The sequence below is a fragment of the Triticum dicoccoides genome, chromosome 3B (genome assembly GCF_002162155.2).
Source record: "Triticum dicoccoides isolate Atlit2015 ecotype Zavitan chromosome 3B, WEW_v2.0, whole genome shotgun sequence".
Classification (NCBI taxonomy): domain Eukaryota; kingdom Viridiplantae; phylum Streptophyta; class Magnoliopsida; order Poales; family Poaceae; genus Triticum; species Triticum dicoccoides.
The window spans coordinates 753,015,344-753,033,151 of NC_041385.1; positions in this window are offsets into that span (position 1 = coordinate 753,015,344).

Below are 17,808 nucleotides of genomic sequence, written 5' to 3' on the forward strand. Positions count from 1 at the left end.
TTGGCATTCATTTAAAACAATGTGAAATAGTTTCACAAGTCATGCCACCTGGAACACCACAGCGTAATGGTGTGTCCGAACATCGTAACTGTACTTTATTAGATATGGTGCGATCTATGATGTCTCTAACCGATTTACCACTATCATTTTGGGGTTATGCATTAGAGACAGTTGCATTCACGTTAAACAGAGCACCGTCAAAATCCGTTGAGACGACACCGTATGAACTGTGTTTGGCAATAAACCTAAGATGTCGTTTCTTAAAGTTTGGGGATGCGATGCTTGTGTCAAAAGGCTTCAGCCTGATAAGCTCGAACCCAAATCGGAGAAGTGCGTATTCATAGGATACCCTAAGAAAACAATTGGGTACACCTTCTACCACAGATCCAAAGGCAAGATCTTTGTTGCCAAGAATGGAACCTTTCTAGGGAAGGAGTTTCTCTCGAAAGAAGTGAGTGGGAGGAAAGTAGAACTTGATGAGGTAATTGTACCTTCTCTCAATTTGGAAAGTAGCTCATCCGAGAAATCCATTCCCGTGATGCCTACACCAACTAGAGAGGAAGCTAATGATGATGATCATGAACCTCCAGATCAAGTTACTACTGAACCTCGTAGGTCAACCAGAGAACGATCCGCACAAGAGTGGTACGACAATCCTGTTCTGGAAGTCATGTTACTTAACCATGACGAACCTACAAACTATGAAGAAGCTATGATGAGCCCAGATTCTGATAAATGGCTTGAGGCCATGAAATCTGAGATAGGATCCATGTATGATAACAAAGTGTGGACTTTGGTGGATTTTCCCAATGATTGGCGACCCATAGAGAATAAATGGATGTTCAAGAAGAAGACTGACCTTGATGGTAATGTTAGTGTCTATAAAGCTCGACTTGTCACAAAAGGTTTTTCACAAGTTCAAGGAGTTGACTACGATGAGACTTTCTCACCCGTAGTGATGCTTAAGTCTGTCCGAATCATATTAGCAATTGTCGCATTTTATGATTATGAAATCTGGCAAATGGACGTCAAAACTGCATTCCTTGATGGAATTCTTAAAGAAGAGTTGTATATGATGCAACTAGAAGGTTTTGTCGATCCTAAAGGTGCTAACAAAGTGTGCAAGCTCCAGCAATCCATTTATGGACTGGTGCAAGCATCTCGGAGTTGGATATACGCTGTGATGAGGTGATCAAAGCATATGGTTTTATACAGACTTTCGGAGAAGCCTGTATTTATAAGAAAGTGAGTGGGAGCTCTGTTGCATTTCTAATATTATATGTGGATGACATATTGTTGATTGGAAATGATGTAGAATTTCTGGATAGCATAAAAGTATACTTTAATAAAAGTTTTCAATGAAAGATCTCGGTGAAGTTGCTTATATATTGGGCATCAAGATCTACAAAGATAGATCAACACACTTAATAGGACTTCCACAAAGCACATACCTTGACAAAGTTTTGAAGAAGTTCAAAATGGATCTGCCAAAGAAAGGGTTCTTGCCTGTGTTACAAGGTGTGAAGTTGAGTCAGACTCAATGCCCGACCGTTGCAGAAGATAGATAGAAAATGAAAGGCATTCCCTATGACTCAGCCATAGGTTCTATCATGTATGCTATGATGTGCACCAGACCTGATGTGTACCTTGCTATAAGTTTAGCAGGGAGGTACTAAAGTAATTCAGAAGTGGATCACTGGACAGCGGTCAAGAACATCCTGAAGTACCTAAAAAGGACTAAGGATATGTTTCTCATTTATGGAGGTGACAAAGAGCTCGTCGAAATGGTTACGTCGATGCTAGCTTTGACACTGATCTGGATGACTCTTAAGTCACAAACCGGATACGTATTTCTATTGAATGGTGGAGCTGTCAGTTGGTGCACTTCCAATCAGAGCATCGTGGCGGGATCTACATGTGAGGCGGAGTACATAGCTGCTTCGGAAGTAGCAAATAAAGTAGTCTGGATGAAGGAGTTCATATCCAATCTAGGTGTATTACCTAGTGCATCGGGTCAAATCAAAATCTTTTGTGACAATACTAGAGCAATTGCCTTGGCGAAGGAATCCAGATTTGACAAAAGACCAAACACATCAAGAGACGCTTCAACTCTATCCGTGATCTAGTCAAGGAGGGAGACATATAAATTTGCAAAATTCATACGGATCTGAATGTAGCAGACCCGTTGACTAAGCCTCTTCCACGAGCAAAACATGATCAGCACCAAGACTCCATGGGTGTTGGGATCATTACAATGTAATCTAGATTATTGACTCTAATGCAACTGAGAGACTAAAGGAAATATGCCCTAGAGGCAATAATAAAGTTGTTATTTTATATTCCGTATTCATGAATTTTTTTTATTATTCATGCTAGAATTGTCACAGCCTGGTTCTTTCCCTCTTTTTCTTTGCTTGATTTTCACGTGAGTTGGTTTTGGATTTGGAATTTTGAATCATTCCATTTGGACTTGACCACTTGGGTATCCCTTGATTTCCACCCAAGTGCCCCCTCTCCTCTTCTAATCCATCATTTCACCCCTGGCCAACCCAACATAATTTCTTGGAATATTTTTCTTAAATGAAAAATATTCATTTTGCCTCGTAAACCCTAGCTAAAATCTTTGACCTCCAAAGCAACCCTCATTTCTGTTGCCCTAAAAATCCTGAGAAAAACCCCAAATATTCTTTGGACCGTAGGGCACATTTCTAAGAAAAAATATTTCACCACTTTTTGGAGTATTTTTGCTACAGAAAATATTTTCACTTCTGGGCTGAAATGGTAGTTTTTACAGCAACTACCTTTTTACTAGCTCCATTGTAGCTGGTTTTCCCTGTGCTTATTCACCTTAGTAAGAGTCAGTAAAACCCAAAAGCTCATCCCTTGAATCACTGTGGTTTGACCACAGTAACTGTTCAAAGTTTCTGTCCAGTAACTAAACATCTTCACCATTTCACTTCTACTACACCTGGAAACCAACCGAGCCGTGGTAACACCTAAATTTACTAAGGACTACACGCCAGACATCATGGTTAGTGCATAGGTGGCCTGATGTCATGGTCCATGCGGTGACCGCGTTCGTTTGAGGGTGCTGGCATGCCAAATGCGCGCTTTGCGCGTCGCCAGCGCCTTTGTGCCGCGCGTGCCCGCTGCTCTGCCAGCCAGGGCGTGTCCCCCCGCGCCACCATCCTTATCTCCACCCCCTTAACTCCTCCCTGCCGCTCACCGATGCCGGAGCTCGCCGCAGCGAGCACGGGCATGGTCCGGCCAATGGCACAGTGCCCGCGCACTGTGTTCGTCCCTTTTGTCCTCGCTCTTGTGCTCGTCCGCGTCCGTGCACAGATCTTGCATGAACCCCGTCGCCTTCTTCCTCCCTCTCTGGAACCATTCATCGTCGGGCGCCGGCGACAGCTGTCCTCTGGCGGAGCCCGAGCCCTCCTCGCCGCCCCTCCTATATAAACCCCCCTCCGTAGCCTCCTGGAGCACCGCACCTCTCCACCTCTTCCTCCTATAGCCACTAGAAGCCGCAGCCCGGCCGGGCAGGCCGCGGGCTGCCGTCCCTGAGCCGAGCTCACTGGCAATCCCCTCTGGATCGACCCCGCAGCTCCGGCCACTCCCAAGCCAAGGCAACCCCGCCAGGGCCTCCGCCTCTCCTCGGTGAAGCTAATGCGCCAAGCCCGAGCCCCTAGAGCCGCCCCTAGCCGACGTCTTCCTCATCTCCGGCGACCATCGTGTTCTGCCTCCGCTTGTGAGGAAGAATCCGACGCCGTCCAGTCACCGTTTGCCACGCCACGAGTACGGGCAGGTGCGCAAGAGCCTTCTCCGTCGATCCCTCCCTATCGTTTTCCTCCAAGATGCCTCAACACCGGCGTAACCTCCGGCGAAGCGCCGCGCCTCCCTGTTTCTTTCCCCCTCCCTCCGGCCTGACTAGCGGGGCCCGCTAGTCAGCCACTCATAACGCGCATGAAGCGGTATGAGTGGTGGCGCCCCGGGAAAATACGCCATCGACGTCACCCCCTCTCTGTTTTTCTTTTTCAAATTCATTTAAATTCCAGTAGCATTCAAACAGCCATAACTTTTATTCTACAAGTCCAAATGCAGTGATTCTTTTTGCATTGTGTTCTTTGTCCAAAAATCTAACAACTCCCAAAAGATGGGATTTTTCCTTGCTGTCTAGATTTTCTGGCAATTTTCAGAAGGTTTCTTGATATTTTCTTTTGTGGTTTTTTGAATGTTTTCAGAGGAACCAGCTTGCCTTGAGGATCACCAGGAGCCTTGTGAGCCTCATCAGTTCTAAGGCAAACCACAGTAACATTTTCATGGTGCCACTTCAATATTTATGATTTTCATACTTGAACTTATGAATATTGATGCATTTAAATTAGTTATATAATAAATATATTTTGTTATATGCTTGCTAAGTTAAAATGCTTGAACCTCAGTATTTTTGAAGTAAATGTTGTTGGTAAGATAATGAGAACTTGGTTGCTAGAGTTAAATAAATAATATGGTCATATAATTTGATGAGTAATTTCAATATTATTTTGCATGAGGTATAATGATGATTATTGATGGAAATATTTCAGGTATGAGTAAAGAGAGATTTTAACTAGTTTAGTAGCATGAGTTTATGTTGGCTCCGTGGGAGCGTAGTTGGTGCAGTCTTGCATGGTTATGTGGTGCATATGTTAAGTGATGCATGGTATGGCAGTATGACACCGGTTATTTTATTTTCACATTATAAGTTAAACCTGATTAATATTCAACTTGAACATGTTGTTGACCGGGTCGTGGTGCCGCCAAAACGAGTCTTTCCCAGTGCAACCACATTTGCCGGTATGGGACGGCCTTAATGCGTTTCATTGTCGTGCCTCTGGTCGGTACCTCAATTTAGGGAAGGTTATGGGCGTGCTGTACCCTGGCCCAATAGGCAAGCATAACCTTGTGAGCCCGTTGTTAAGTTAAGTTTGGTACCGGATCCCAGTGTGGATCGTGGCCACGACGGTGGTCGAGGTGTCTGGAGGTAGACACGGGGCCACCCAGGACTAGCCCAGTGGAGTCTGAGTCGGAGGGGCCGGGAGAGTGTCATGACAGTGAAATGGTTTCATCAGAACGCTGTTGGTCCACTAGGATGGGAGAGTGAGGCCATGGGTTCCGTAGTGTGGGTACAGTGTACGAACCTCTGCAGAGTGTATTTAATCTATCGATAGCCGAGTCCACGAATACGGACACTGTCGGTGTCAAAACCGGTGGATCTCGGGTAGGGGGTCCCGAACTGTGTGTCTAGGCGGATGGTAACAGGAGACAAGGGACACGATGTTTTACCCAGGTTCGGGCCCTCTCGATGGAGGTAAAACCCTACGTCCTGCTTGATTAATATTGATGATATGGGTAGTACAAGAGTAGATGTACCACGAGATCAAAGGGGCTAAACCCTAGAAGCTAGCCTATGGTATGATTGTTGTTCGTCCTACGGACTAAAACCCTCCGGTTTATATAGACACCTGAGAGGGCTAGGGTTACACAGGGTCGGTTACAATGGTAGGAGATCTACATATTCGTATCGCCAAGCTTGCCTTCTACGCCAAGGAAAGTCCCATCCGGACACGGGGCGAAGTCTTCAATCTTCTATCTTCATAGTCTTCTAGTCCGGCTGCTGATGATAGTTTGGCTATCCGGAGACCCCCTAGTCCAGGACTCCCTCAGTAGCAGCCAAACCAGGCTTCAATGACGACGAGTCCGGCGCGTATATCGTCTTCGGCTTTGCAAGGCGGGTTCTCCTTCCAATTCCATGTGCTTGCCGAATAGTGTCCGACTTTCTTATAAATATGGCGCTCCTTGGCTTCCACGTCCAATAATGGCCCTCTTCCACGTGTCGTATGAATGCGAAAAGCCAGGGTATTTTTACGTTTCACCCCCTAGCCGCGCGATTAAGCTGCCTATAAGAGAGGCGTGGATCTAGATCTGAATCACACCATCCTCCTTCCGCAAGTACTCATCGGAGCGCCTCTGACAAAAGTCCATTCCATCATGGACAGTCGACGCGGCACCTCCTCTCGCGCTCCCAGCCCTCGGCCAGGAGATTGGAGGAGATGTTCAGTCCCGCATAGCGAGCTAGTGACGCTCCAAGCAAAGGGATATCTTCCCCCAGCCTTCATGGTTCCGGTTCGAGCCGGACTAGCCATCTACAAGGGTGGAAAGCAGGCGGAGAGCGTCCCCAATCCCTCCAAAGGAGAGCGGGTATGCTTCGTCCCTTATCTAATAAGGGGACTCGGATTTCCCATACATCCGTTTCTCCGGGGGCTCCTGGAGTTCTACGGACTCCAGCTTCACCACCTTACACCTGCCTCCATTTTGCACATCGCGGGCTTTGTAGCCCTTTGCGAGCTATTCTTGGGCATCGAGGCCCACTTTGCGCTATGGAAGAGATTGTTTTGCCTCGTACCCCGTTCTCACGAGGGGTCGATATATCAAGTGGGCGGAGCCGAAATATGGCGCATCGCCGGGATCGGATATCCATCCGAAACCCCGAAGAAGGCGTCCGAAGACTGGCCTTCAGAATGGTTTTATATGGAAGACGCCCCACTGCCGGACCCAGTTCGGATCGGCCTCCCGGAGTTTAGCAACGCTCCTCTGAAGAAACGCCTGAGCTGGCGCCCGCGGATCCCTCAACGGGAGAATGACAGGTGCGTCCAATATCTAATGGGCCGGATAAGGTTACTAGCCCATTTCGGATTGACCATGATTGGAGTCATGGCAACGTGCATCATGCGAGGGGTGCAGCCGCTCCAATATAGGGGCCACCCCATGTGGGATTTCAACGGGGAGGATGACGCCACCCGGCATAGCCGCAAGGGACCGGGATCGGTTGACGATCTCGTGAAGATCCTGTCCGGCTTGTACAAGGGGGAGAAACAGGACTTCCTCCGTGCGAGTCCATTGAATGGATTCTCCATGAATAACCCTCGGAGCTAGGTAAGCGGACGTTTATCTATATGATCCATATTCCCAAAGTTAAGTGTATCACTTTGTGATTTTGACGCAGGAGTTGCGCCGGGACGTAGAGGGCATACACAGCCTGACTCCACAGCCCGAGGATCCAAGACGATCCCTTGATCTGGCCTTTGAAGAGGATCCAGACATAAAGGTGGAACTGATCGATAGGGTGTTCCACCAACTTAGCATGGACAATGCTTTGGTCGATATTACGGCCGACTACCCCGGTTTAACTCCGGCTTCCCAAGTAACCATGACCGAAGTCCTGACATCATTGCTTATCCGTGCTCATTTCTGACCACCGTAGACTTAACGGTGCTCCGCAGGAAGCGCTTTTAAGGCGGGAAGCCGAACCCGTGGCGGCTGACCAACAAGGGTCAGTCCGGCCCAGCAGGCGAAAGAGGAGTGCGGCGCGAATCGAAACGTCGCCGCAATGGTACGGCGCATCATCGTTTTTAAGGAAAAATTCCTAGGAGGTATATTAACGCTTATGATTCTTCCAGGAGAAAAAGCGCTCGCCGGACAGTGTCTGGAGAGGTTGCCAATGAAGCCTTTGCCAGCCATGCTCCAACGCCTAGTCCAGAGGGGGAGGCGAACACAAGGCATGAGCCAGATGCTCCTCCAACGGAGGATGCCGACAGGCTGTCTGCCACCAGGTCTGAGGTGGAGAGCGCCATGAATCAAAGGCGCCGCCGGACAGTTCTTCCTGACGCGTGTTTCTCCCCAAAGGCACTGAATGCCTTGAATGCGGGAGACGCGCACCTCCGTGCCGCTCTAGCTGGTCTAACCAGAGCCACGGAGCAGTATGTGAAAGACATACGGGTGATGAAATTTAATAGTTATATATACCAGTAGCCCCCGAGACTTAAAATAGTTAGAATGACTGACTTAAGGATCATTTGTTATGCAGGATCTTACGGAGAAGAATACCCACCTGTCCCAGGAGCTTCAAGAGTGCAAGGCCCAACTTGAGGCCGCACTAGCTGCCGCGGGGGGAGCCACAGAGACCCTCCTGGTAATGCATACTTTGAAAAGATAAGCCTTTTATGAAGTGCGGCGTATGTATAAGTCTGGCAATAATATTGCAGATGGTGCCGGACTAGATCCGGACAAGCAACATCTACTGCGCCAGCTGAAGGCCGGCGAGAAGGTGCTTATGAGGGTGCAGCAGGAGAGGAACAAACTCCAAGATGCCAACACCCAGCTGGGCGAAGAACTAAAGGATGTTCGGGTCCAGCTGTCTGACTCAGTGAAGGAGAATCGGCGGCTTCGTCGCGGCATTTACAGCAAGTGCTTGAGCAAACTCTTTTGAAAAGAAGAGTTCGGCGAGGAAGTTGATTGACAGAAATGTGTCTGTAGGTGTGCTCATAGGTCGTCCCGCGGAGGAAATGCCCGGTTCAATGGGTGACCTACTTCCCGAGCTGCAGCAACTGCATGAACATGTTCGGCAGGCAATGAGCAGCATCGCCCAGGCCTTATGGCCATCCGTCTCCCTACCCGAGGGTCTTGGAGGGCTTGCGGAGAAGCTTCAGGGAGCACGGCAGCGCTTCCGTTTGTGGAAGATATCGGCCTGCCGTCAAGGCGCCAGGGAGGCCTGGGCCATGGTGAAGACGCGGTACACAAAGGCGGATCCGAACCACATGGCCGAGGTCAGACATGTGGGGCCTGATGGGAAGGAGATCCCTGTGAGCTTAATGTACGGCCAAGTAGAGTTGGCCGCGAAGTATTCCCAACGGGACTGTAAAGTAGACAGCCTGTTAGACGGGATTGAAGAGGAGTACAATCAGTCAAGTTGACGATGTAATTTAAAATGACATGTAAAATGCCTTCTAGCCGGATTGTAGATCGTTTGTCTTTGCGGACCTGTTCGCTTCAACCTCTGGACCCAACAGTCTGGAGTGTGTCCGAATACCCTCACGGTTATATAAAAACTGGGGCATGCATGGAGACCAGGCGTAGGGGTCATTAGTGCTTTATCAGACAAGTGCCCAACTAGTTTTGTTATATTACATGGTTAGTAAGAAACATCTTCCAGGGAGAATAGTTCCATTAGGGGTTCCTTTCCCTAGGAAGCATGCCCTAAAGTGCATGTCCGGACTGCAAAAAAAGCAAAAAAAATCATCTGGGGGCAGATAAATAAATAAGTAAGAAATCATCTTTTAAGTCACCGAGCGAATATTCCCTTAAGAACGCTAGCTTTCGGCTTCACCCAACCTGAGGTACACATCCGTCTGACCCGGCAGTAACAATCGTAGAGGTGCTCCCTTTACCTCCTAGCCAAACAATCGGGAACGTAGGGGTAAGCACAGGAGCCAGGCAACCCAGCTTGGCCAAAACTTAAGTCATATCGATGCATATAATGGTGAATAAAAGGTACATGTGGAAGTGTGACACATGTTTTGGGCATGAAGCCCTTATAAATAAGCTTCTGTTAAAGAAGCCCCCAGGTATAATGAGTGCGAGCCGCATGTCAAGTGTGTGTGCACAATGCACAGATCAGCCCTCAAAGGCTTTACGAAAAAAAGGAGGGAGAGAGAGAAAAACAAAAGACAGCTAAAGTATAAAATGTGGATGGAGGAAGGAGACGAACTCTGAGTCCGGCACTAGGCGTAGAATCTTCGGAGATGGGCTGCGTTCCATGGGTTCAGCTCGAGTCGGTTGTCCGATGCGTTTCGTAGACGGTATGCTCCGCCGGTCAGGACTTGGTCGATGATGAAGGGACCTTCCCATTTGGGCTTGAGTTTGTCCTTTTTCTTGTCCGGCAGGCGTAGAACTAATTCGCCAACATTGTAAGTTTTGGCCCGTACTTCTCCGCTTTGATATCTTCGAGCCTGCTGTTGATAGAATGCGGAACGAGCTTTTGCCACATCGCGCTCCTCTTCTAAGGCGTCCAAACTGTCTTGCCGATCCAGCTCAGCTTCTCTTTCTTCGTACATGCGCACGCGAGGTGAGTCATGAATTATACCGCAGGGCAAAACTGCCTCTACGCTGTACACCATAAAAAATGGTGTGAATCCGGTAGTGCGGTTTGGCGTGGTCCGCAGCCCCCAGAGTACGGAGTCAAGCTCCTCCACCCAGTGCGTGTTAGATTCCATGAGGGAGCGCACTAGCCTGGGTTTGATGCCGCTCATGATTAGACCATTTGCTCGTTCGACTTGACCATTAGTTTGGACTGAAGCGTAGTCGAGCTTGATGCCCATTGTTTTGCACCAGAGTTTTAACCTCGTCGGCCGTGAAGTTCGTGTCGTTATCAGTGATGATGCTATGAGGGACGCCATAATGGTGTACCACCCCAGATAGGAAGTCTATCACGGGTCCGGATTCGGCCGTTTTAACTGGCTTGGCCTCTATCCATTTGGTGAATTTGTCCACCATGACCAATAGGTATTTTTGCTTGTGGGTTCCCCCTTTAAGGGGGCCAACCATGTCAAGCCCCCAGACCGCGAACGGCCAGGTGATGGGTATAGTTTTGAGGGCGGTGGGTGGCATGTGGCTTTGATTAGCAAAGAGCTGGCAACCGATGCATCGTTGGACTAAGTCCTGAGCATCTTCCCGGGCCGTCGGCCAATAAAATCCTGTACAGAAGGCCTTGCCTACAAGGGGCCGGGCTGCGGCGTGGTGCCCACCGAGTCCGGCGTGAATTTCCGCCAGAAGATTTCGCCCTTCCTCTTCGGATATGCACCTTTGAAGGACTCCGGTTGTGCTTTTCTTATAAAGCTCTCCCTCATGGACCTTGTAGGCCTTAGATCGCCATACTATGCAGCGGGCCTCGTTTTGGTCTTCGGGGAGTTCCTGCCTAATTAAGTAGGCTAGGAATAATTCCGTCCACGGGGCAATGACTGCCATTATTTCGTGGGCTGAAGGTGTTATTTCGTTGGCTAAGCCACCGATTGTGTCAAAATGTTCGATGTTGGGAGGTGTGGTAGGCTCCAGGTTGTTATTTCCGGACTCCTCTTCCCATAATACGGATGGCTTAAAGAGCCGCTCCAGGAAGATGTTTGGAGGGACGGCGTCACGTTTTGCGCCGATGCGTGCCAACACGTCGGCCGCCTGGTTGTTATCCCGGGCTACATGATGGAATTCGAGTCCTTCGAACCGAGCTAACATTTTTAGGACGGCGTTACGGTAGGCTGCCATTTTCGGATCCTTGGCGTCAAAGTCTCCATTTACTTGGGATATTGCGAGGTTTGAATCCCCGCGGACCTCTAGGCGTTGAATGCCCATGGAGATTGCCATGCGGAGACCGTGTAGAAGGGCCTCGTATTCGGCTGCATTGTTGGAGTCTGTGTACATTATCTGAAGTACATATTGGACTGTGTCTCCGGTTGGGGATGTCAAGATGACGCCAGCCCCCAAGCCGGCCAACATTTTGGAGTCGTCGAAGTGCATGATCCAATTGGAGTATGTGTCGTACTCTTTAGGGAGTTCGGCTTCGGTCCATTCAGCGATGAAGTCGGCCAAAACTTGTGACTTTATGGCTTCCGTGGTTTGTAGGCTATGTCGAATGGTTAGAGCTCAATGGCCCATTTTGCAATCCTGCCCGTTGCATCGCGGTTGTTTATGATGTCGTTGAGAGGTACTTCGGAGGCTACTGTTATCGAACACTCTTGAAAGTAGTGTCGCAGCTTCCAGGATGCCATGAACACCGCGTACGCTGTCTTTTGATAATGTGGATACCGGGACTTGCATGGAGTTAAGACAGTGGATACGTAGTACACTGGTTTTTGCAGAGGGAATTTGTGTCCTTCTATTTCTCGTTCGACGACGAGCACCACGCTTACAACCTGATGTGTTGCCGCGATGTATAACAACATTGGTTCGCCCAAGTTGGGCGCGGCCAGTACCGGATTTGTTGCCAATATGGCCTTTATTTCTTCAAGTCCGGCCGTGGCAGCATCCGTCCATTCGAAGTGTTCGGTGCGCCGGAGGAGGCGATAAAGGGGCAATGCCTTTTCTCCTAAGCGGGAGATGAAGCGGCTTAGAGCCGCCACGCATCCAGTCAGTTTTTGTATTTGTTTGAGGTCTTTTGGGATATCCAACTGTGACAGAGCTCGGATCTTGGCTGGGTTTGCTTCAATTCCTCTACCGGATACGATGAAGCCCAAGAGCTTTCCGGCTGGAACGACGAACACGCATTTTTCCGGTTTGAGCTTGATATCATATGCTCGGAGGTTGTCAAATGTTAGCCTCAAATCGTCTACTAGAGTTTCGACGTGTTTGGTTTTAACAACCACATTGTCTACGTATGCCTCCACTGTTTTGCCGTTCTGGGTTGCCAGACATGTCTGAATCATGCACTGATATGTTGCGCCGGCGTTTTTGAGCCCGAAGGCCATTGTGTTGAAGCAGAATGGTCTGTATGCAGTAATGAATGCCGTTGCGGCTTGGTCTGTCTCCGCCATCTTGATTTGATGGTAGCCGGAGTATGCGTCGAGGAAGCACAATGAATCGTGCCATGCGGTAGCATCGATGATTTGATCGATGCGGGGAAGGGGGAAAGGATCCTTTGGACAAGCCTTGTTAAGGTCTTTGAAATCGACACACAGGTGCCAGGATTTGTCCTTTTTTGGTACCATTACCAGGTTTGCTAGCCAGTCCGGATGTTTTATGTCTCTGATGAATCCGGCTTCTAATAGTTTGGCTAGCTCCTCTCCCATTGCCTGTCTTTTGGGTTCGGAAAATCGCCGAAGCAGAGCCTGTTTGACTGGCTTGAATCCTTTTAGGATGTTTAGGCTGTGTTCTGCCAACCTGCGTGGGATTCCTCGCATATCTGAAGGGTGCTAGGCAAAGATGTCCCAATTTTCCCGAAGGAATTCTCGTAGTGCGGTGTCTACATCAGGGTTTAGTTGTGCCCCAATGGAGGCCGTCTTTGTGGGGTCCGTTGGATGGACTTGGAATTTGACTATTTCGTCCACTGGCTTAAAAGAGGTGGACTTGGATCTCTTATCAAGTATCACATTGTCCCTGTTCACCATGGAGCGCAGCGCATTGAGTTCCTCTGCCGCTAGGGCTTCGGATAGTGCCTCTAGGGCTAGTGCGGCTGTCTTATTCTCGGCGCGGAGTGCTATGTCCGGATCACTGGCAAGAGTGATGATTCCATTGGGCCCGGGCATTTTAAGCTTCATGTACCCGTAATGTGGTATAGCTTGAAAAATTGTGAAGCCTCTCGCCCTAATAAAGCGTGATATCCACTGCTGAACGGGGCCACTTGGAATGTGACCTCCTCGGACCTGTAATTGTCCGGCAAGCCGAACACCACGTCCAGTGTAATTTTTCCTGTGCAGCGTGCTTCCCGACTAGGGATTATTCGTCTAAAGGTTGTGCTGCTTCGCTCAATGCGGCTCCAGTCTATTTCCATTTTTCGAAGGGTTTCTTCGTAGATGAGGTTTAATCCGCTGCCGCCATCCATGAGTACCTTAGTAAGGCGAAAGTCGTCCACTATTGGACTGAGGACCAATGCGGCTGGTGCTCGCGCTGTTCAGAATTTAGGTTCATCACTGGCATTGAAGGTAATAGCCGTGTCACTCCATGGGTTTATTGTTGCCACCTGGTAGACTTCGGCAAGGCTGCAGAGTGTTCGTTTCCGCATATTATTTGATGCGGAAGTCTTGAAGACTGTTAATACCGTAATAGTATCCCTAGACTGATGCTCTAGAGCTAGAAGCTCTTCGCCACTTTTGGCCACCTGCCGTAGTATCCAACATGCTCTAAGGCTATGAGTTGGAGTGGCGCCCTCTGTGCTACAATTTTGCAGGCATTCCTCTAGTACGGTTCCATGCCCTATAAAGGGTTTTTGCTTTTTGGTATTTAACCTAGGTGTCTGGCGATGATGCACCCTTTTATTTCGGACTGGGGTTGTATTCAGGGTCGGATTATCCCAAAAATTGATTTCGTGTTTCCAGGCGCTTTCCATCTCATAGTACTTTCGTACTATGGACACCAAGTCGGCGACGCGTGTAATTTCACGACGACCTACGGCGTTGAGGATTCCCTTGTCCGTGCAATTGTTGCAGAAAATTGAGATCGCGCTTTCCTCATGGTAGTCCTTTATCCTGTTCATAACCAGAAGGAATCTGGCCCAGTAATGATGTACTGTTTCATTGGGCTCTAGCCGTATTTGAGATAGATCGCTTGTGTTTCGGTGGGCGGGTGGAATTAAATTTGGAACCCCGCCCAATCTGAGGCTCAAGGGCCAAGGAGTTTCCGGATTCGGAAGCTTGGATTGTTGGATGTTGTACAACGAATCTGGTCTGCTGCCTGACTTTAGGTTCAGTACTCGACTGACGTCCATCCCTCCCTGGGAATCCGGCAAGGAGGGATCAGGAATCCAGACATAGTTGGTCTTTAATATAGAAGAAGAGTCGCCGCGCTGTTCCTCTACCACGGCGACGTGGTGGGTAGCCTAGGGAGAGTCGATCTCTCTCAGATCGGTTTTAAGCCCAATCTGATCGTAATCTGTAGCGACTCCCAGGGCGGCGATGCAATCCAAGAGCTCGTTTACGGAGGAAAGCTCCATCGGATCTAGCTGCTCGGAGAGTTCCGAGTTGACGTGAAGATCGCTTTTGATGACCCGAGAGGTCATTGTCGGAGCGGCGCCCGAACAGGCGGTCATAAGAAAACCACCTAGCCGGATAGTTTGGCCGGTAGACAAAGCTCCTTTGGTAATGGTACCGTCTTTAAAGACGGGAAGATGCATCCTTCCTGATTGCGACGGCACAAAGGAACTCTCAATGAAAGCACCAATGTCGGTGTCAAAACCGGCAGATCTCGGGTAGGGGGTCCCGAACTGTGCGTCTAGGCGGATGGTAACAGGAGACAAGGGACACGATGTTTTACCCAAGTTCGGGCCCTCTCGATGGAGGTAAAACCCTACGTCCTGCTTGATTAATATTGATGATATGGGTAGTACAAGAGTAGATCTACCACGAGATCAAAGAGGCTAAACCCTAGAAGCTAGCCTATGGTATGATTGTTGTTCGTCCTACGGACTAAAACCCTCCGGTTTATATAGACACTAGAGAGGGCTAGGGTTACACAGGGTCGTTTACAATGGTAGGAGATCTACATATTCGTATCGCCAAGCTTGTCTTCTACGCCAAGGAAAGTCCCATCCGGACACGGGGCGAAGTCTTCAATCTTCTATCTTCATAGTCTTGGAGTCCGACTGATGATGATAGTTCAGCTATCCGGACACCCCCTAGTCCAGGACTCCCTCAAACACGCTCGAAAGTAAGGTACACCATGGGTCAACACTTAATAAATATGCACACTAAATTGCACTAAGAATGACAGTGAGGTCATCGTGTTGAGTTGGACATGAGTTGTCGGGTGGTGATCGCCGTAAGGATCACGGGCCACGAGTTGGTCAGGTTGCGATCACCGTAAGGATCACGGGCCACGAGTTGGTCGGGTTGTGATCGCCGTAAGGATCACGGGCCATGAGATGGTCAGGTGGTGATCACCGTAAGGATCACGAGTATGTGTTGGTAATATAATGTTTGTTGGTCACACCGGGTAAGCAAGTCAGAGAATGAGTATTGTTGAGCATAGTCACATCATGTTGGTTATATAGTTGCATTGTTGATTAACTTGAATAAATATCATAGTATTGTCTGTCATCTTGTTTATGCTTATTGTGAGCTTGCAAGTACATTCAATGTACTGACGTGGCGTGTCATGCCAGATTTCAGGAAAGTCCCGTTGGAAAGGAGTGTTGTCCGAGTCTAGACCGTGTCCACGTCGGAGTCCTTGTGCTATGGAGTCCCGCTACGACATTGTTCCGCTGCCGAGTAGTTGTCATGATGGAGGCCCCTTTATGTTCACTGAATAATGTACATACTGTTCAGCCGCACCGGGTGTGCCGCTTGGCCTCGCTAACTGTTGAAATATGAACTATGTTCCGCTAGCATGAATAAAGCGGTTGTATTCTGTGACATGTTGTTGTGTGTTGCCAGAAGACAAGGTCTCTGGGCTGACAATGCAAGGTAAACTGGTTGCTCTGAGCCGGGGTGCCACAATGTTTGGTATCAGAGCCGCGCTGACTGTAGGCCACGCTAGACTAAGCCGAGTTAACTGGACGCTAGATACGAGTTGTAGCTGAGTGTCGGTAATAGCTGTAGCTGGTTGTTGCATTGCATGCACTAATTATATTTGTTTTTCTATGCTAACCTGCTAATGGTTGTGAGTGTAGATGGCTCCGGTGCTGTATCCGTGCCAGTTGCGGCTGATGCCGTAGACATCTCTACATCTCCTTCGCAACATGCAGCGTCGGCTGTACCCTCACGGAGACGATCCAGTCTATCATGTGTACCGGGAGCGCCTAGCTGACACAGTGTATCAGTATCACGCCGTGGTTACTCTGTGCACCAGTTCCGATTCCAGTTCTTACACTCGTACCTCTTGTAGCGGCTATGCTTCTTCCGCTTCTCAGGTTGTCCAGTTTGCTGCATTCGAGGTACTTGTTGAGCTCCACTACAACGAGGTCCGGATGCAGAATCACCCAGGTTTCCACTACTACCCATCTCTCCATGATAATGGTAGTGTCTGTTTCCCTGTCATTGATCTGGAGTCCGATAGTGTTGCTAGCCACCTTTCCCGCTACATCACTGCTAGCTATCTTCTGATCTACGAGCTGGCTCATGAGCTAAGTCGTGCCCGTACTGCTTTAGCCTCTACTTTAGTCTCTGCTAGCTCAGTCACTACTTCTCCATCTGTGGGATTTATTCCCAACGTTCCTACCAGTTCTAGATCCCCTGTTTCTCCGGTTACTCCCCCGAGTAGCTTGGGCACTGCGACTGCGAGTCCCCTTAGTGCTCCTGCAGAGTGGGTTTCACTCCTCGCCATTCCTGCAGCCCCGATGATCCGCCCTTCACCTGCCCCTAAGGGAGAGCCCTCGAGGCAGCATCGTCGTGTCACTTTTAACCCGGAGGTCTCTGTTAACCCCGCTAGTTCCGGATCCGAGTCCGCATCAGGAGAGGACACCGCAGCGCCAGCCGAGCAGTAGAGCTTTCGAGTACTCTCAGTTGTCGGGATGGAGTATGGTTGTAATTGTACTAGTCACGCTGTTTCGTTTCATGTATGAGGGTAGTTGGACCTGGCATGTTGTTATCTTTCATGTATGAGTCTATGTATAATTATGTTGGACTTTATTTTATTCCTCGTATTTTCTTCGTATTTTCGGTTTCGCTTGGTTTTGTTGCTGGCTTCTCCCTAGTTTTTGTTGAATGCTTCTAATCTCGGTTGCGTTGACTTGGGAAAATCATATTAGGATGACGCGGGGAGGCTGCAGTAGCAACGTTCGTGAGGGTTCTCCTGTTCGGCGTTCCGCACGACAGGCAGGACAATCACCCGAGCCGTGCGTTCCACCACCGCCTCCACCGCCAAATCCGCCCTCCACCGAGCAAATTATGCGTATGTTCGAGGAACAACGAAACAATGATCTTATGGAAATATTCAGAAGTATTCAAGCAATGGTTGGACAGAATGGAAATCAGCCTGCCTCTCACTCCAAACTATCTGATTTTCAAAGGACTAAGCCTCCCAGTTTCAGTCAGGCCGTTGATCCCTTGGATGCAGATGATTGGTTAAGTACTATGGAAAAGAAACTTGAGGTTGCTCAAACTGATGAAGAAGATAAAGTTCCATTTGTAACACATTATCTGGAAGGCGCTGCTGCCATATGGTGGGAAAGTGAGAAAGCCATAGGGACTGATAATGAAGCAATTACCTGGTCAAGATTCAAGGAGCAGTTCCGAAAATATCACATCCCTGTGGGAATTATGAAGACTAAGCATCGTGAATTTCTCGCGCTCC